This window comes from Cyprinodon tularosa, unplaced genomic scaffold, assembly GCF_016077235.1.
Source record: "Cyprinodon tularosa strain WSP-4 unplaced genomic scaffold, ASM1607723v1 ctg69, whole genome shotgun sequence".
Taxonomy (NCBI): domain Eukaryota; kingdom Metazoa; phylum Chordata; class Actinopteri; order Cyprinodontiformes; family Cyprinodontidae; genus Cyprinodon; species Cyprinodon tularosa.
Genome location: NW_024039440.1, coordinates 2,834,920 through 2,856,763, shown reverse-complemented (window position 1 = coordinate 2,856,763; position 21,844 = coordinate 2,834,920).

Genomic DNA, 21,844 nt, shown 5'->3' with positions numbered 1-21,844 from the left:
CTATTTCTTCTAATGGCAGTAGTCAGTGTTTTTTAATTGAATGCCTGACCTGTAGGGTACTCCTGTCCTGCTAACTACCTGGTTAGACACACAACCCTTAAAATCTAGTGTGTTTGTGAGGTATAGACTTTGATCCAGGCAATTGATGAGGCCTCATCTGATTCTTTTAAAGTTAGCCAAAGCAAATTATGTATTAAATGCTTTAAATAAATTAAAAGAATAGGCCCTCACAGCACTGCCTGTTCGTTCAAAAGTACGGTAGGTTTGTTGAAGCGGGTATACGATGTCATCTTTAATTTCATACCATTTAGTAACCAACAGGGGTCCCGATAGATGCTTATTTACTTACTCAGTTGGGCCAAAAAGAGTCTCTCTGATACCTTTATGATATAATATTTCACTGTAACAGTTCTATGGTAATTAGGGATGTATGGCATAGTGCTTTTTAGTTAATTATCTGGATTATCTAAAGCAGAATAAATTAAAAATTATTCAACTTTAAAGGTTTTCTAATATATATAACTGTATAAAATGTATTATACTCAATATTAAGGACAGTGTAGATTTAACTAACCTGTATAATTTACCATATTCAGCCCTGTCAGTATCTTAAATTTGGAACAAATTAAACAAACATAATTTAAAACCACTAAAGATACATATGTGTCTCATCTGAGGGTCATGGCAGAGTGGGAAGATGGCATTAAAAACTTCTGAGATTTTTTTTTTTATGAACTCTTGGGGCATCATGTTATAAATATATATCATGTTATACCTATTTTGTGATTGGAATTAATAAGGGAGAGGGAATCATACAATAAATTCTTAAATTATCTTTAAATATAATGTAAAATCAATGTCCACTATTAACTTAAAACTGAACTTGTCTAATCTCCTTCAGTCAAGCTAAAATACTATCACACAAGTTATAAAACCATAATGAAAAGATTTGACTTAAGAGAGCTTTGTCACCCAGCCCAATGAGCTTTAACCTTTTTTTACTTCCGTCTTCTGAGCAAAGTAACAAAGGAAAACATCCAAAAGCTTTGAAATGTTTAGCTGTTCCCAACCCTAGCTGAGAAAGTAGAAGCAAGCTTCCTCATGAAACATGAGAACATATGTTTTCTTTCAGTATTGTATTTGGGAACCCCAACAACCAGAATAGAGAATGTATTGCTACATTAATAGAGTTTGGAAAGTCAAACATATTATAGATGTTTTAAAGTTATTACAGTGTACTTATCAAACAGTATCTGAGAAAAGGACAATACATCTGGTAGAACAGCATACAGGCAGGAAACAGTTTGGTAATAATTCTCCTTTCTATCTTTGCATGAGCTTGCTGACTTTCTTCATTATAAATATAAGATATCACCATTTCCAATGTATCAATGTAGCTTTTATGAAAACCAAATAAAAAGCAAATATGAACACAAGTTATGCATTCATCATCCACACTGTGTGGAAGGGAAAGCTATTTGAAAACAATCCCACAGCTGCTTTCCATCAGCCCATATCACGTTAGGGAACTCAATCATAAAAGCATTCAGAACTTTTTGACAACTTGATGATTTTGTACAAGTCGGCCATTAGGGCCCTTCTCTTCAGATAGTGCTGACGCAGCCAGCCTATATCCCTTATATCTCTCTTTTTTCTGTCTTTGAAAAGGTCAGTCTGTTCGACTCTCGCCTCTCCTCTCAAAGAATCCTTCACAGCATATCTTTCAGTAACCCTCTACCCTTCCCCACATTCATTAGTGTAATGAGTTCAGCCACTAGCCAATGTCAGCAGACAGTCACACTTATCAGCTTCAAAGCCCTTATCCAAACAGCCACTCCCACAGAATGTGATCTGCATCTCTGATCGGATCGATATAGCTGAGAAATAACCTTCATAGTATGTCAAGGTGAAACTGGAGAAAAACAACAGTTCTGATATTTTAACATAGGTGTGGGTATCTGAATTAGAGGAACTGAAGCAAACTATCAGTAAAAACATCTTATACATAATATTAAAAAAAAACATTTAAGAAATGCTCATATGATGCATCAGAATCCAAGTCCTAATTATGCTTTCAAGGACTTTGGTGGGCAGATACCGGCAGACAGCACAGTTTGGTTATGATATGTATGGGAGGAGCAGATTGTGAGTTGTATCTATTGGGATTCGGTGTTATACAGATAAGATAGCCCTCTAAGACACACTGCCTGCAAGCATATTGTCCTCTGTTTCCATATCCAGTAAATTATATCTGGGTCAGAGTACTTGACTAATTAGATGTTAGAATTTATTTATTTTTTACTTCTAGTCAGTGGCGGCTGGTGAAAAATATTTTTGGTGGGGCTGATATAGCCTAGTGTATGTCTCCAACTAATCCAGAATAAGAATTCAAATAAACAATTGGACAATACATACAATTTAACAGTAATGATTTAATTTACTATATAATAACAGTAACAGTGATGATTTGGGTCACTGTGACGGGGTTCTTTGGCCTCCAAGAATCCAGGCTCAGTCGGGTTACCGGTGTTGGTGATTTATTGAGCTCAAAAACTCAAAACAGGGTGCAAAAGAAACTAAACATGTACAAGATACTCTGGGCCTCAGCCTCCCTCCAGTTACCAGCAATGTAACAAAGAAACAGAAAACAAAAATTGCCGCTTTTCTTCCCACAGCCCTCATTAAATAGTTTAAGCCCCTACAGGCTCTCTTTTTTCTGATTTCTTCTCATTAATCAGTTTTGTCCATATATTACCTCCACAAACAATTGATGTACAAAAACAAATAATTTTTACAACTTAATTCTTTTACACAGATTCATTGACTTATTCAATTACACCAAACTGGGTTTGAACCCAGCAAAGACGCAGCCAGACTGAAGATGACAAGTCCCCGTAGCATAAACACGTACACACCCACACCCCCCACACACCCACACGCACACACACACACACACGGCTAACCCCACTGAAATATTAAGTGTGCACCCTCAATACGCCAGCAGGTAACCAGGAACAGCTTGTGTGTTTTAAGTTCATGGAGCTACTGGTCTCAGCGCGAGTGTATTGGTCCTCACAAACACAGTATAACAAGAATGTGTGTGTGGTGCGCAAAGTTAGAGAGGTTGTTTTAAGCGACGAGGTGGATTCGTCACAGTCACAATAACCATGACATGAAATGTTCATATCCTACAACAGGGATATTCTTCTGGCAAACGGGTAGATAAATAAGGATCTCACCGAATTTGGTGGAAGCTGCATCTCGGTCGTTACATTCGCCATCTTCCCTCTAACTGTCTGCACCTGCGCTTGGGTTCAGAAGCCTGTAAAAGCGCAGTATTTTCAGCGCCCCAATACCATAAAGTTCCGAGACGCTGATTGGCCATTAAATTCACCTAGCAATAGTACATGATTGACAGATTCTCTGCAAATGTGGGTCAGTCTGATCAGCGCCCCCAGAACAGAGACGGTAGGAGTCTGTCTGTGGAAATCCACAAATTAATGACAGTAGATAGGGAAATGTAGTTTATATAATTTGTTTTGCTTATAGGTACACAGTCTAGAGAGTAAAACTGACATTTATGAGTTAATTTCTAAAAATATATTTACGTTTCTCTCTTCTTATCAGGGAGGGCGGTGCCCCAGCGCCCCCTATGGGCCGGCCGCCACTGCTTCTAGTGTAGTGAAAGAGGTTCGATGAGCATGTATTTCAAAGACAATAGGACAGTGACTAAAAATCCCTGTCGGGCTTTTATACCTCCATTCATAACAACCTATCTTCTGCTCATCAGCACTATAATTTCCGGCAGAAATTGTGTTTAGGCACTTGGTATTCAATAGAGGATGTTTATCAGATTATACGAGCCTGTGCAGTCTCATTTGCATGTTTCTAAAGGGTTTGCTGGTATCAGGACTTCAGTCCATGTGTTTGAAAGCAAGAAAGTCGAGGGAAATATCTGATATTGGGTGAGCTAAGCCTCTTGTTCCACAATTCCAATGTCAAAAAAATTATTTCTACACATATATATATATATATATACACACACATATAAACATATACATACATACATACATACATACATACATACATACATACATACATACATACATACAGACAGACAGACAGACAGACAGACACTGCATGAAAAGTGGGATTTTCGTCAATATACGGCACTGTAGATTGTCGTGGAACTTCAGGTTAGCGGCAGTTTACGGCAATTTGCAGGCTTCGTCGAAAACTCCCGTAAATTGTCAGAAATTGACGTGGAATTTCTTAGGCAGTGTTCCCCCCATGCCTCCCCCCCATGGAATTCTAGGGGAGGCTTTAACATGTAAATGAACATGCTGTGAGCTATACAAATGCAAACCAGGGTTGCAGGGGGGGTTTTACCCCAAGTGACATCTTTCTGAGGAAGAAAATCTCTGATACAAAGAGATCAGGCTTAGTATAGCCTCTCACATTTTAGCTTGAATTGATTTATTTAATTAAAGTATAGAGACCAAAACAGATCTTTAGCTGACAGAGCAATACATTTAGAGCAGTAATTATTTTTAAAAAAATTTGCATTTAAGATAAAAAATAAAATATTGTCTGTCAATATGCTCAATTCACAATTACTTAAGTGGAAAAGTTTCAAGAAATGAGTCTGAGATGATTCACTTTATAACATGGCGCATTATCCTGTTGGAAGTCGCCATCAGAAGATTGGTACACTGTGGTCATACGGTCTGGCGAGGTCAAGATCCGCAATTGCAATTGCACCTAACAGGAAAAAGAACATCGACAAATTCCGGTTCGTCAAATTAAAATATAGCAGCAACAGATTGGTGACTAGAAATTATAGCACAATTCTTATAAATATCTAAAAAAAAAAAAAAAAAAACTAACACCGTTTATTTAAATGATTGGATAAAAAATATTGGTTATTCACCAACCAGGAAGCAGATTTCTCATCTCCATTAAAATATTTATTTTATACTGAGGGACTTAAAGTTTAATCAAATCCAGTTAAAAGAAACTTCTTATTACAGGAATGAAAAGAGATGCTAAGTTGTAGAGAACAAGTTCATAAAAAAAAAAAGCAGTTTTGAATTATCCTTATCTCTGTTACAAAAATCTACAAAAATATATATATATATATTTGGGCAGAAACTGAACATATGCTGGATGATGGTGGGATTTTTTTAATATGTCATATTAAATTAAGCGCTCACAGGGTTCATACAGGAATGAGTGACTCTAATTTAATGCTATTTTAATGCTATTAGAAATGATTTTAATGCCATCAACAAGAACCATGTACACAAGTTATTAGTGTACATGAAATATGAAGGAGCTGCAAGCAGAGTTCCATGACTCCTGTATGTATGTAAACACACACACACACACACACACACACACACACATATATACGTATATATATTCTCTAGCTTTTTCTCCGCCTCGAGCTTCCTTTCCGAACATACGGCTTTATAAACAGTTCCACGCAAATTAATAGCGATATAATATCTGACGAAATTGTTTTTAGAAGCATTTTTATTAAAGAATCATAAATGCAACGATAAACATATTTAATTAATTTTAGTGCCAATTAAGGCCTTGATTAAAAAAAGAATTATGAATTGTAATTATTTTTAATGATCCGCGGAAACCCTGGTTCATCTGGCGCATGCCCTCTACGATCTCCAAGGAACTCAGAGAGGAGGGGACGGAGCCACAGCGGCGGCTGTAGGCTTTGCTTTGTGCAGGCGGTCTGGAGCGCAGCGGGGCGGAGCGGAGCGCAGACGGAGTATGTGGGATTTCGGGGTAAAACTCTTCTTGGACGCGATTGCGACTCTACATCGAACAAGACGAACTCAAAGAAGAGATGCTAGCGGTAAATATATGTTCGATTACTGCCTGCTAAGCTAAAAGCGGCCTAGCCTGAGCTATGGCTAATAGCAGCCTAGCTATTAGCCTATCTAGCCTAGCCTTGCAAGAACAAGCTTTATTAAAGTGCATTTTTTGTGATTTACAGGAAGCAGTACGCCGTCTTAACAACTCGGAGACTAATTGCAGGCGCTATGAACCGGAGCAAGGGTAAGATTTAAAGAATATGCTTTCATTCTGCGGTAAAAGGCAATGGATACGGATGGATACCGATCATAGCTTTACATTTTGTTTTCACAGACCTCCTATTTGCTCGGAGCCATAATCAGCAAGTCCAGATTTGCACGATGATGATAAAGACGACATTGTGTGTAAGTGACTTGTTTTAATGTTTTCTCCTTCCTTGTTACTGTGACTTGCGTTTGATTTTTTATTTATACCGCTCTCATTTAATTGTTTTCCAGCTGCCTGTAAGACGTATTTTCAGACGGTACACAGGAGCTTCAGATATACGCTGCCAGCCAACACGCTGCGTGCGGAGGCTATCTGCTCGGAGTCGGGCCAGAAGAAAGAGGGTAAGACTTTATTTGATGACTATTTTTCAGGTGCATTAATAGATGTGTTGTGTCCATACGCAGTGCGCTGATTCATTGTTTTTTTTTTTTTCAGCTGCTGAAAGCGAGGCAGAGTGTGCTAGCAGATGAGGAAGTGGAACTCTGGAAGTCCGCCGTCGTCAGCGGTGTCTCTGGATGGATTGTACGGTCACCACCATTTCGTAGGCCGGATCCCTCTGAACTCTGTGTTAAGCTGCAGTCCCGGTTAGAAGCGATGCCGAAGTACAGGGCCACGCACACTAGGCGTCTGCACATTGGACCTGCCTCGGAGGAAATGCTGCCCGTTACCTCCAACCCCGAGGAAGCAAACGGACCGTTCACGGACTTTTAATTTTTAGAAACGCATGTGTTTGGATACGCGTTGTATATAGTTGTGTGTGTTTTAATAAAGCTCTTTCTTTGCATAAACAGCTTCCTGGCAAATGTTCATTTCCTGTATAAATTCATTCATGTCCTTGATGGTAGCATAATAATTGTGTAGTAGTGTAGGATAACATAAATACACACCATATGAATGAATAAATATATGAATGAATAAATATATGAATGAATAAATAAATATATATATATATATATGTAAATATATATATATATGCCAACCAATCACGAGCGACTTTACTTGTTTAAAAAGAAGCGGTTCCGTCCAATACTCAGTAAGAAAATTAAAGCCTGGCGTGGCCACGTGTGGTTTTGCTGCCAATCACGAGCGATTTCATTTGTTTGAGAATAGTGGTTTCAGCCAATACTGAGTAGGTTATTCAAGCCAGACCTGGCCAGCCGCGCGGGTTTGCTGCATTCATATGCTAATTAGGGCCATTAGTACAGCTGATCGCTCTCCACATACGTCACGGTACGTTTCCGACAATTTGTGGCACGACAAACGCGGACAAGCACGGGTTGCAAATTGTCGGAAACTGACGAAAATCAGGCAGATCTGCGGGAGTTTACGGGGGTTTACGGGGACGAAAATCTCACTTTTCATGCAGTGAGACAGAAAGACAGACACCACAACTCCACCAAAACTCTGACAGCCAAGGGTCCAGACTGTCAGGATTTGGTTGTAGTTTGTTGACCCAAATGCAGAGGCAGGGAGGCAGAGGTGATTTTCTTCTGGGTTTAATGAAATGTTAACTGAGCACAGAGGCAGGAAATCCAAAAATCCAAACATGTCATGACTTTTGTTTTGACTTTTGTTGTTTTGTGTTGCAACAGTTTTGTGGCCCTGATGAACACCGAGTCAACAAAACATGGCAGCTAAATAGCTTTAAGGATTACTTTGTTTTTATTTGAGGCTAATGACGATTGCAAAACTTATTTTATTAAACAAAGTCCCATACATACACTCACTGAAACAATATTTTTTTTTAGCAGGCTCTCTTGTAAATAGTTCTTGGTACACCTTACCATATTTGATGAACTAAAACATTATTATATTATCAAAACATTATTTTATATCATTGTTGTATCTATTTAGTTGTTTGCTTAAAATCTGAAAAAAACTAAGCTCACAGCTCATCACAGCCTTCAGTCATTAGGAATGTGATATAATCATAAAAAAGATAACGCTATTTCTGCTAATTCTTTGTTTAACTCATTTGTTTTATTTTTATCACCTGGTATGTCAAGTCATTTTGATGAAGGTAAAACTGTCACAACAATTCTGAAGAAAAGGCAGCCTCAGCGTTGCTTCAAGCCTTGCCATCTGTTCTTGCAAATGAAACGAATCACCTGTTTGAAAGGCCGAGGGATCACAGATGGCAGCTGGAATAAATTGTATCCCTTTAGCCACGACACAGTCCTCTTGACTGTTGGAAGAAAGACTAGTATGAGATGATAGAGCTATCCTGAAAGCGATTAAATACCACTGGTGCACCGAACATAGAATGAAATTGTTTTTTTGTTATTTCAAAATGCTTTAAGAAAGTGTAAAACTTGAAGTAAATCTATCTGAAACCTGATGCTTTTAATAGATGAGAAAAACAGCATGGGGTAAAATGAACAGCATGGGGAACTGAAGACATTTACCTTCTCTGAATAGAAAAACACAACCACATTATTCCTGCAAGAGATTTTAGTATAATACACATTTATTTGGTTGTGATATATTTAAATAATATCAAGAAATTGAAAAAATCTATGTGGCAAGTCTCTCATTAAGAAATATTGAGGCACAGGAATTCATGGTATATAAATAATGTATATTTGACTTTAACCAACTTTTTGAGGAAACAATTTCATTGTTTAGATTATTGTCATGAAACGTGTTATAACTGCCTAATAGAATTTGTAACAATAGAATTTGCTCTGTAAAAATTATCAGATTGTTTCACTGTCTAATTCTAACACACTTGAAAAATCACAATAACAAATAAACTGGTTCATTTGATCTTATTCAAAATATTTTGTTAAATTAGGGGGAAAAATGCTGTGATTGGTATTCAAGCCTGAGTTTTTCTTCCTGCTTTACCAGATAAAGGGGTAAAGCAGGAAGGCTAATTCATGCAGAACACGGTGAACTCTTCAAATTGCTTTAAAATCCCTTATGTGTTGTCCTCAAACAGAGGAGGGCTCAGATTTGGCAAGATTTGTAATAAAATAGATAAACTAAAAAAGTGTGCGGACTTGTGGGCGGATCTTTAATATAATCGCTATACTCACTGATAACTTAATTGTCAGAGGCAGCTGTTTTTAAATCACAGATGACATGCCAAGATTTCACTCCCCCGCAGGCTCTCGCTCTCCATAACGCACATGAAGGATTTTCGGCATCTTTATATAAATTGTTACATGACAAAAGAAAAAACAAAAAATACAAGAATTAAAAAGTGTACACAAACTGTATGGATACAGCTCTGAAAGGATCCTGTGTTAAATACACATTCTAGCAACTCCAAAATGCTCTGGTTGACAAGTTGTGACCAGCACAAATCCCCAAACTGTGTGCCTGTTTGGGAACATAGTTGGACACTAAAGGTAGGTTATTGATCTTAAGATGGTATAGATCTTACCTTGAATTTAGCAAATGGAAATTAAGTTTAATCCCAGTAGCTGTATTGCTTCCTCCAGCATTCACTATCTCAAGCCAGATAGGGAAAAATTCTTCCCCCAGGCCTTTTCCCTCCATCCTCTTGTTGTAGCCAAAGTATTCATATATAACTTGACAAGTTTAAAGCTTCAACAAAATTAAGGATATAATAATTAAAATACAGTAAACTGGGACTGAAAAAAATGCAATGGTCTGTAGGAAGTGCTACTGATTAGGGCTGCACAATATATAAATCAGTTTATTGTCATTGCAGTAACAGCTGATGCAAAAGGCATACCTCTCAAAACACAATAAATTGTAATATTTGTTAGGTTCAAATATTTGCTTTTTCCATAGATATCACTGTTTTGTCAATCAGATGAAAGGTTGAAGTATTTGACCAATAAAAAAAATCTCTTTTCATATTTGATGTATAAAATGGATCTCTTAACCAGTGTTGTTTTCATTAACAATGACGAAATTATTTCGTCGATGCTCCTTTTTTTTCATGACGATAACAAAAACAGACGAGCTAAACATGGATCTTTGAAGACGAAAACATGACGACTCATAGGTGTCACTTTCGTTGACGAGACAAGACTAAATTAAAAAAGTTAGCGGGTGGTTTTTCAGACGTTCAAAATGCGTAATCGTGCTTTAATCTGTTTAGCACTATCAGCCGTGCTGCTGCTTCCTGTTTGGTCATGCCGCCCACCTGCCGTGCAGCACTGCACGTTCTGCTTGACAACAGATGAACTGTGGTAGCAGCTGCAGGGATAAAAAAAGAATCCATTATGGTCCAGTACTGAACCCTTAACTCTGACACATTCTGATCTTCCAGCAGTGCTTGTGCAAAAATGTGACTTTGCGTGTGCATAGCTCAGAGAATTTACGCTCCACACTGATGGTTAGCTCTCAGCAGTAAGGCTTTTCCTGCCCTTGTTACTTAAAAAAATCTTTTATTTAAAATCAAGGTAATGCTAAACCTTCCACTGCATGAAAAGTGGGATTTTCGTCAATATGCGGCACTGTAGATTGTCGTGGAACTTCAGGTTAGCGGCAGTTTACGACAATTTGCAGGCTTCGCCGAAAACTCCCGTAAATTTTCAGAAATTGACGTGGACTCTCTTAGGCAGTGTTCCCCCCATGCCTCCCCCCCATGGAATTCTAGGGGAGGCTTTAACATGTAAATGAACATGCTGTGAGCTATACAAATGCAAATCAGGGTTGCAGGGGGGGTTTTACACCAAGTGACATTTTTCTGAAAGGTAAGAATACAAAGAGATCAGGCTCAGTATAGCCTCTTACATTTTAGCTTGAATTGATTTATTTAATTAAAGTATAGAGACCAAAACAGATCTTTAGCTGACAGAGCAATACATTTAGAGCAGTAATTATAAAAAAAAAAATTGCATTTAAGACAAAAAATAAAATGTTGTCTGTCAATATGCTCAATTCACAATTACTTAAGTGGAAAAGTTTCAAGAAATAAGTCTGAGATGATTCACTTTATAACATGGCGCATTATCCTGTTGGAAGTAGCCATCAGAAGATTGATACACTGTGGTCATACGGTCCGGCCAGGTCAAGATCCGCAATTGCAATCGCACCAAACAGGAAAAAGAACATCGACAAATTCCGGTTCGTCAAATTAAAATATAGCAGCAACAGATCGGTGACTAGAAATTATAGCACAATTCTTATATATATATAAAAAAAAAAAAACTAACACCGTTTATTTAAATGATTGGATCCAAACTATTGGTTATTCACCAACGAGGAAGCAGATTTCTCATCTCCATCAAAATATTTATTTTATACCGAGGGACTTAAACTTTAATCAAATCCATTCAAAAGAAACTTCTTATTACAGGAATGAAAAGAGATGCTGAGTTTGGAAGTAGTGAACAAGTTCATTAAAAAAAAAAGCAGTTTTGAATTATCCTTATCCCCGTTACAAAAATCTACAAAAATATATATATATATTTGGGCAGAAACTGAACATATGCTGGATGATGGTGGGATTTTTTTAATATGTCATATTAAATTAAGCGCTCACAGGGTTCATACAGGAATGAGTGACTCTAATTTAATGCTATTTTAATGCTATTTGAAATGATTTTAATGCCATCAACAAGAACCATGTACACAAGTTATTAGTGTACATGAAATATGAAGGAGCTGTAAGCAGAGTTCCATGACTCCTGTATGTATGTAAACACACACACACACACACACACATATATACGTATATATATATCCTCTAGCTTTTTCTCCGCCTGGAGCGATATAATATATCTGACGAAATTGTTTTTATAAGCATTTTTTATTAAAGAATTATAAATACTTCGATAAACATATTTAAATAATTTTAGTGCCAATTAAGGCCTTGATTTAAAAAAAAAAAAAAAAAAGAATGATTTTTTAAGTATTTTTATTGATCCGCGGAAACTCTGGTTCATCTCGCGCATGCTCTGTACGATCTCCAAGAAACTCAGAGCGGCGCGGCTGGATCCACAGTGGAGGATGGATGCTTTGCTTTGTGCAGGCGGTCTGGAGCGGAGAATGGGGGATTTCGGGGTAAAACTCCTCTTGGACGCGATGGCGACTCTGCATCGAACAAGACGAACTCAAAGAAGAGATGCTAGCGGTAAATATATGTTCGATTACTGCCTGCTAAGCTAAAAGCAGCCTAGCCTAAGCTACGGCTAATAGCAGCCTAGCTATTAGCCTATCTAGCCTAGCCTTGCAAGAACAAGCTTTATTAAAGTGTATTTTTTGTGATTCACAGGAAGCAGTACGCCGTCTTAACAACTCGGAGACTAATTGCAGGCGCTATGAACCGGAGCAAGGGTAAGATTTAAAGAATATGCTTTCATTCTGCGGTAAAAGGCAATGGATACGGATGGATACCGATCATAGCTTTACATTTTGTTTTCACAGGCCTCCTATTTGCTCGGAGCCATACAGCAAGTCCAGATTTGCACGATGTTGATAAAGACGACATTGTGTGCAAGTGACTTGTTTTAATGTTTTCCCGCTTCCTTGTTACTGTGACTTGCGTTTGATTTTTTATTCATACCACTCTAATTTAATTGTTTTCCAGCTGCCTCTAAGACGTATTTTCAGACGGTACGCAGGAGCTTCAGATATACGCAGCCAGCCAACACGCTGCGTGCGGAGGCTATCTGCTCGGAGTCGGGCAAGAAGAAAGAGGGTAAGACTTTATTTGGTGACTATTTTTCAGGTGCATTGATAGATGTGTTGTGTCCATACGCAGTGCGCTGATTCATTGTTTTTGTTTTTTCAGCTGCTGAAAGCGAGGCTGTGCGGTCGCCGCCATTTCGTAGGCCGGATCTCACTGAACTCTGTGTTAAGCTGCAGTCCCGGTTAGAAGCGATGCTAAAGTACAGGGCCGAGCACAGTAGGCGTCTGCACATCGGACCTGCCTCGGAGGGAATGCTGCCAGTTACCTCCAACCCCGAGGAAGCAAACGGACCGTTCACGGACTTTTAATTTTTAGAAACGTATGTGTTTGGATACGCGTTGTATATAGTTGGGTGTGTTTTAATAAAGCTCTTTCTTTGCATAAACAGCTTCCTGGCAAATGTTCATTTCCTGTATAAATTCATTCATGTCCTTGATGGTAGCATAATAATTGTGTAGTAGTGTAGGATAACATAAATACACACCATATGAATGAATAAATATATGAATGAATAAATATATGAATGAATATATATATATATATATATATATATATATATATATATGAATAAATATATATATGTAAATTTATATGTAAATATATATATATGCCAACCAATCACGAGCGACTTTACTTGTTTAAAAAGAAGTGGTTCCATCCAATACTCAGTAAGAAAGTTAAAGCCTGGCGTGGCAACGTGTGGTTTTGCTGCCAATCACGAGCGATTTCATTTGTTTGAGAATAGTGGTTTCAGCCAATACTGAGAAGGTTATTCAAGCCAGACCTGGCCAGCCGCGCGGGTTTGCTGCATTCATATGCTAATTAGGGCCATTAGTACAGCTGATCGCTCTCCACATACGTCATGTTACGTTTCCGACAATTTGTGGCACGACAAACGCGGACAAGCACGGGTTGCAAATTGTCGGAAACTGACGAAAATCAGGCAGATCTGCGGGAGTTTACGGGGACGAAAATCTCACTTTTCATGCAGTGTTCTGTAATTTCTACCAAAAGGAATCCTTAAATTATATCCAAAGCAAATATTTAATTGCATACTGTTTATTTTCGGATAAAGAGCCAGGGGAAAAGGTAAATAGCTCTTTGAATATTTCTTTCTTATAGTTCTCCTTGACTTCCTATCAATTCAAATATCATGTAAATGTTTTCTTGTATTTTCATTAAAATATCTTCTCTGTTTCCTTTAAATATTTCAACATTTTAGTTAGCATATTCATTACACAAGCAATCCGGTTTGACAATCCAAATTGTCTCTGTAAAATCCCTTGAGACGGCATGCCATGGCAATTATGTAGGTGATCTCTGTATTATTTTATACCAAAAACCTATGAATTTATACACCTGAACAGCAGTAACCAAGGGGCAAATTGAACAAATGAAGCCAAAATTACCTAAGTAGAAAGAATAATGTTTTTGTTATTTGTTTTTTGGAGTAATGAAGATTTTGTTGATCTGTAGCCATAACTATAGTTATGACTAAAATGTGACTAAAACTGATAATAGTTTTCGTACTGAGGACTAAAGCTAAGACAAAATCTAAGATGGCTGTCAAAACCAACCCTACTCTTAACACTAAATATTGCCTTAATAGACATGCTTTAACAGCATAGAGCTGACAGAGTTTACTAAGAAATTGCAATAGGCTGAGAGCAAAATACTAGGGGGAAATGTTAGGATGAAGAACTCATGGAGTCACATCTTTTAAAAAGATATGTTTGTTCTTAATAAGGATAACATTCTACAAAAGATACTCTGCAAGACATGCCAAGTACTCGTAGCTGCCATGCTGAATTGTAACAAGAATGAGCTAGTCGAGGGTCTGGTACTCTTTCTTTTCTGCCTTTTAAAGCAGCTTGGTTTCACATATAAAACTGTTGGATGTGAAGAATTCTTTCCACCAAGCAGTTTATGGTTTAGTACATCAAGCAGCTATCCTGGTCTCAGAGTCTTGCAGGTAAGAAAATATTACAGTGGTACAAATTAAGAGTGCTGGCAGTTGAACGTTATTTGGGCATGATGCCCGTGAATACAGTGAGCCAAAAGGGCTTTATCAGTTTGAAAAAAGAAAGGACCTGAGATGTCACGTCCCGTCAGAAAAATTACTAATCTCATGTCAGCATTACACAGATACATAAAACATTCTCTATAAAGTATTAATTGTTATTTCTTTGTTGTAGATAAGAGCAGAAAAGCATTACACTACTGTAGATACTGACAGTGCAGACAGACCGCTGACATAAATTGAAAAAGAGAACAAGTTCTCTTGGAGACTTTGATTAGTTTATTTTGAAAATGTATATTTTGTGGCACTTAGAACCTATACCTAAAATGGATTGGGGCAACCCTAGTTGCTGCCAAGATAAACCCCTGAAAATGTAGCACCATGCCCTTAATTAGGTAGCACTGCAAAAGTTCAACGAAGGACAGGATTTCATACTTTTTGAAAAAGTTTAATCTAAAAGGTTTTGTGCAAACTTAATTATCCTGTTCAATAAAAATCAACTCTGCTGTATGAAGGTGACTTGTCTTTTTAATCAATATTGCAATACTGCTGCCCAGAGCCATATCAGTTATTTGTTGACTGATGGATGAGACAAATATTGTCCCCTCATTCTGCCCTGCCCTTGACTTCCCAGTTCTTATTGCTCTCTTGTGGTAACAGCCTTATTTTTAGTGTAATGAAGAGATAAAAACTAAATATCCAACTAATTTGCTGCCTGATCCTCACTTTACCCTTAAACTGAGGAGAGAAGTTAAATTGATGAGCTGCTGACCTGGCGGCCACAGGTACATGTATACATACAGTACTGTACATACCCAAGCACAATGCCCTAACCACTAGGTTACGGCATACCTTCCTCACCTAGTAGTTATATAATATAATTAAAATTATATTATATTAGAAAGGTCAGTTTCATTTTAATCAGAAACCAACCACTTGGTTGAAATAAGAAGTTTCAACCCCAGATATGACAGGAGTATGAATAATGTTAGGGTTTTATGTGTGAAAATCCTAATGTTATTAACATATAATGTAGTATAGAACGCTGTCAGATATACTTATGCTCTATATAATGTTTTAAAACCTAACCTCATGGAAAAAAGTTCAAGCTGTATAAGAAACCAACACCGAGCAAATATGATCTTGTCTGGTCACAGTTGTTGTAATTTAGCAAGTTCCCTAGACTGTGACATGCTTTCTGGTTTGCTGCTGTTCACCTCCTCCCCCAGATGTTGAGCCATATGTAGAGTATCACCACTGCAAAGATAAAACCTTTGGATTTTGTGGCATTAAACCTGTTTTATCTCAGCTTTTCTGAGAGATTATACTTCACAAAGGAAACCCACCATCTGTCTACTAGACCAGAAAATAAAAGACATTTCCCCGACTCTTTATAGATGAGGGGGATGTTACAGAGCAACTGTAGAGCTGAAACCTGCGATACTTTGTGGGTCACAGAGTGTGGTATCCTTTGAAATTGCTGCAGCAGTGTTTTATGTCCTATTGTAATACACAGTGGATGGTAAACACTCTATGTGGTAAAAAGGAATAAAATCTACCTTACCTACCATTACTAAGTTTCAGGGCTGAAGAAATATATATTTGCATTTAGTTTAAGCAAAGGCTGCTTTTGCTGTTTTGTTGAAATCAGTTTTAATTTTCACCTAAGCCAGATAATACCAAATCTTAAAAGACATTGAATAACAATTTAATTTTTTTAAGAAAATAAACCCTATTTCAAATTAAGAAAAATATTTTACAGTAAGGATCATAGGTTCTCAGTGCTTTTCCACAAGATAACCTTATTATACTCTTGTAAAACCATATTTTCTAAATAGACGTTTTATTAGGACAATAATAATAATAATTATGATCATCATAATTATCAACTTTTATATGGTAATCTGAATGTAAAAAAAACATAATCTCAATAATCTAGGTAAAAAAAAAACACAAGAAGTTGAGTAAGTTTTCTGGACGGATTAATATTTGTTGAAAGGACTTAGGTTTGAGGACTTAGCCTTAATAAAACTTGATTCTGAATGTGTATAATTTCAACTCAAAGAAAAAAATATTTTGACTTGATTTTAACATAACTATGTATTATGTTGTCAGTCAATATTTGTTGTTATTTAAATTTACTTATTAAAAGATACCTATTTGCCTGTTTGATCTCCAGTTCCACTATCATCACAAGCTTTTGGTAGATGGCTTTTTTATACCTCTTTTTTTTGTAACATTTTACCCTTCCCTCTCAGAACTCTAATCTCTCTGGTTAGGCTTTACATAAATATAAGAACATATTTCCTAAATTTAAAAAATCTAATACAGTCAGTGCAGCTTCATGCTTTTTGCTCCATGAAACAATTTTAACACCAAATCTGCATTTGTATCTTTCTTCCTGATTAGATTGACATGCCGATCAAGGTTTGCTCAAATTAATGCCTGTAAATCCAGTTGAGTTTCAGTAAGAAAAAAAGCTTCTGACTTTCTTGCCAAAAACAGTTAACCCCCCCCCACAAAAAAAATATTTACATGTTTTTCAAACAGTACAAACATCCTTATATCCATTGAAGTAACACAACTAATTGTAAAATTGCCAAGCAGGTCTAATTGCTAGTTTCATGTGGTATTTTAAGGATTCTTATTAGATCACTTGAAATAAAAAAAAAAATACTAATAAAAAATTGGAAACAACATCTGCTCTGCAATATTAAATGTCTGTTTGAGCTCTTAAGTTTGAAGGCCTCCGCTCAATTTAGATGTTCTAAATCAAGCAGAACCACTTGGAAATGTTAATTATGTTACAATTAGACAAAATATCTTGGTCTATTAAAAAGATTTCTTAAAAAAACCTTCCCATGCCAGGGCTATGACTAATTTTGTTACATAATTTTCACATAACTGCTGAAGCTATTTTAGACACTCAACATCTTTTTACACATTAAGGAAATATTTAAACTACTATATTGTGTAACATAATATTTTTCTTACTTTGTATGAACATCCGGATTGATTGAATTTTCCAGGTGTTAGGCTCTAATAACCAAAACCCCAAATGTCTTATGCAAGCAAGAGGAGGGAAGGCTCATGAGTGTAGAGTTAGTCAGAATTATCCATCACCTTTCTTAATAGCCAATCCCAAACATCTGAAATAAAAGGTAATTAAGATACTATAGTTTTGTTTTTCAGCATGTCTGCTCGATCTTAAGATTTTTTTGGGATTAGTTGTTTGTGTAGACCTAAAACCATGATTTTACTGTGAGGGGAACAAGCCGAATAAAAGTGTATATACTGTATGTTCTTTGAAATGAAGTTTTCCACTTTTTTACCTTAATGTGACTCCAAATTGTATTTTAGTTGACACACATTTAATGGACTTATGAAAGACTCAGTGTCAAATTTATTTTCATACCTTTTTTTCTGCTTAAAATTTGATTTAATGATAAAAATAGGGTCTTGTAAACACATATTTTTTTGATATATTTCCAGATTTGCATTTGCTGTCTTTATTAAAACTCATATCTCCATGCTGCCTGCCTTGTCTGACTATAATATCAGATCTGAAGTAGATCAGTCTTTTTTTTTCTTTTTCTTTTCCGCTGTAGTCCCTCATCTGGCCTCTACAGCTCAACAAATCAGTGACATGCACCTACCTGTACAACTTTGATCGATGCACTTTCGTAGTTAATTGGAGGAAGCTGTCAATCTATAAGTATGCCCACTAGTGCGTGAGAAACGGGTCAGGAGGAGGTACACAATGGAAATCTATTGTATGTATTAACTATTGTCTTTTCTAGAATACATTAAAGATAAATATCTAGTCACATTTCAAGGAGAGAAAAATTGATATCTATCTGATTTAGTGTTAATTTCTGACAATGTCACTACAGTTGGGATTCATATGCACATTTACTGTTTTCAGAGGACAGAAATCAGCCATCCAACCTCCCCAAGAAAGTGTGTCAGAAAACACACATCAGAGGGGAAAATTACACTGAATGTTTGCTTTATACTGGCAAACATATCTATAGATGAGGGATGAAATATGGGAGAAGATTCAAGAACTGTGAAGGAATCAGCATGTACTGCTTTAGCGTAAAACTAGGTTCCCATTTATACTGTTCTCCAGAGAGAGATTGCATGATTTTTAATGGTAAGTCATTGCACCATGTCTTGTCTTATTGATCTGACCTCTCCAGGCTTTATGACTAAAATGACCTTTTAAACTGTAATTTCCAAAATATTCATAATTTGACGGATTGATGGTGTGATAGATTTTTAGGGACCACCAGAGAAAACATGGCTTTCTTTTTTTTTTGTTTTTTATGCATTACAACCACTAACTGCAGCATATTTTATTGGGACCATTATTTACTAAACCAGAATATTTTAGTGCATAATTGTAAAGTAGAATTAAAATAATATATATTTTACATTCTTTTTAAGAAAATAGAAACATAAAAAGTCTGATGTTTATTTGTGTTTAACCCCTAGGTGTCAATGCTTTTCTGACCCCTTCATTGTAGCTACAACTGAAGGTCTTAGCTGTAGTATCTTAATCCTTTTTTATTTCAACCTATCTAAACTTCAATGTCCCTCTTAATTAAATGCACAGCATGATGCTGCCACCACCATCTGTCAGCATGAGGGTGGTGCGTTCAGGGAGATTTGTAGTGTTAGTTTTTCTGCCAGACAGTGTCTTTTGCAAGTAGGCAAAAAAGTTTAAATTTGGCCTTTAGACCTAAGCATCTTTTTCAACATGCTGGCTGAGTCTCCTTCATTGTTGGTGGTAAAGACTTCCTGCAGTTTTCTTTCAACAATGGCTTTTCTCTTCCCCAATTTTTCAGTAAAGGCCAGATTTGTGAAGTGCTACAACTATCTCTGCCTTTTATCAGACCTATTGTATGCTCCTATCCTCAAAGTCTTGATAAATAAAAGGATTTTGTGAGATTAAATAGCCACAAAGGAAGCTGCAGATGGACCTGACAGGGAACCAGATTCAGTGCTGGTTCTGTCAGAGGAGAGGAAGTGACTCTGACATCACAGAGAAGGACACAAAGGGAAGAAAAGGAAGATATGCGAAATGGAAAATGGAGAGGAGACAAGTGGGCGGTGTAGCCTGGTGACACACGACAGACTGATTCACACAGGAAAGGGCATGTTAAATGAAAGCTGGGTCTGTGAAGACACCAGGGGCGTGCATTGCACTCTTGACAAGCTCAGCTGCACCTCTTTCTTATTTAAAAGAAAATGTAGAGAAGCTCACACACACATACACAGATGCACACTGATGTTTGAGCTGTAGGTACATAGTTTTCCAGCTCAATTTAAACATTAAAAGCTTGTTGACAAAGATTTTCTTTCATTTTTGTATACATATTTTTTTCTCAGCTGAGGGTCTTAAATATTATTACAAAATGGTTTATTCCGACTCCTCTACCTACTTTGACCTCAGGGCTGGGTAAGCACTCTCTTGGTCACATTTCAGTGGGACAACACATTACTGCTTTAGTTTTATGTGTAATGTAGATAACTCCCCTCATTAGAGACTTGTTTATATTTCAGCCTTTTTGTTAATTGTCAGTGTTTTTCTTTAAAGATGCCTCTCAGATGCACATAATCTTGGGAATATAATGACAAAAATAAAAAGATTGTGGTTCTTAAGAGTGGCGGATTAAAACTGAGCTATTAGCAGTCCACTTGAATGCTACTTTAGTGATATGTTAGCCTCCCTAAAGAAAAAAAATCAGAGTAAACTTGGCTAAGGAATGACTTCTTATTGCATGTCACCCAAAGTGAAATAGATAGTAGTAATGGCAGTTTCTTGCTGCACTTTATACGCTTTTACTTTAGGGAAAGAAAGGAGAACACTGTAGTTGGGTATTTTTAGACGACTAGCTTCTAGCACCTGTCTGTTCTTTGAATTCCCTCCTCTGGTGTTTTGACCCAAATTTGCTGAGTTGTTCGATTTGGTTGCTTACCCAGAAAACCAAACGACAAAGGTACTATTTAAACAGTACTGTATCCTTTGATTTTTTGACTAGGTGGACGTAAAGAACATATTAAAGGGATGATGAGAGGTCAGAAGTTCAAGTTAAACTTGTTAAAAGGTTTGTTTACACATTTACAGGTAAAAAGATCATTCTGCACATTTTGGACAAACTCCTAACCTGTGGATTGGTGGTGTTTAAGAGGGTCATAGGAGGGATTAGGTTGGGACGAGAAATACTATCATAGATAGATTTGGAAAAACTAAGAAGCTGTTGACCTTGATGTGAGAGGGAAATAAGAATTAAGATTTCTGGGTGGAGATCTGTCACAGAGGAAATGACTAGAAGACTGAAATGGTGTGAAACGTAGGGTGACCAAACGTCCGTATTTCCCAGGACATGTTCGTATTTCACGTCCTGTCCTGGGCGTCCCGGGTTTTTTTTAGAAAGTGAGGAAATGTCCTGTTTTTTTAAATTACCTTCATTGGACCATTAAATTTACAGACGCTAGGGCATTGTGCACAACGCTGCGTGTGACGTCACCCCTGCGCCGCGCCAGTGCAAGTAGTTCTTAATCAGAATATAGATAGCGTGGTTGTCAGTACGCCAACAACATGCAAAGGCACAAATGTATGTTTACCAACAATTTACAATAGAGTTTCCCCGCTTTCAGACCGGATCGAGACAACGCTTTCAGACCGGATCGAGACATATGTGCCTGCTTTGCACAGTGTGCAAAGCAGGCACATATGTCTCGGTGTCCAATGGAGGTGCAAGGGATCTGAAAAGCCACCTGGACTCCGAAAGTCAAGATATTCTATTGATATGTTTGTTCGTTTTTGGTACATTTTGAGTTATTTTTGCTACAAAAGAGGCATTTTTTGTTAATTAGCTCATTTGTTTATTTTTTCCAATAACCTACAGAACAGACATTATTTCGTTCATTGCTGAGGCTGAGTATCATCTGTTATTGGGAGTTGAGAGTTATTGTTAACTTTTATTGTTAAGTGAGGGATGTTTAGATGATACATTATTTCTTTCATTGTGCTTTTCATTCATTAAAGGAATTGTTAAACATTTTTAATAAATACATTTTGAATAAAATTATCGTTTGTT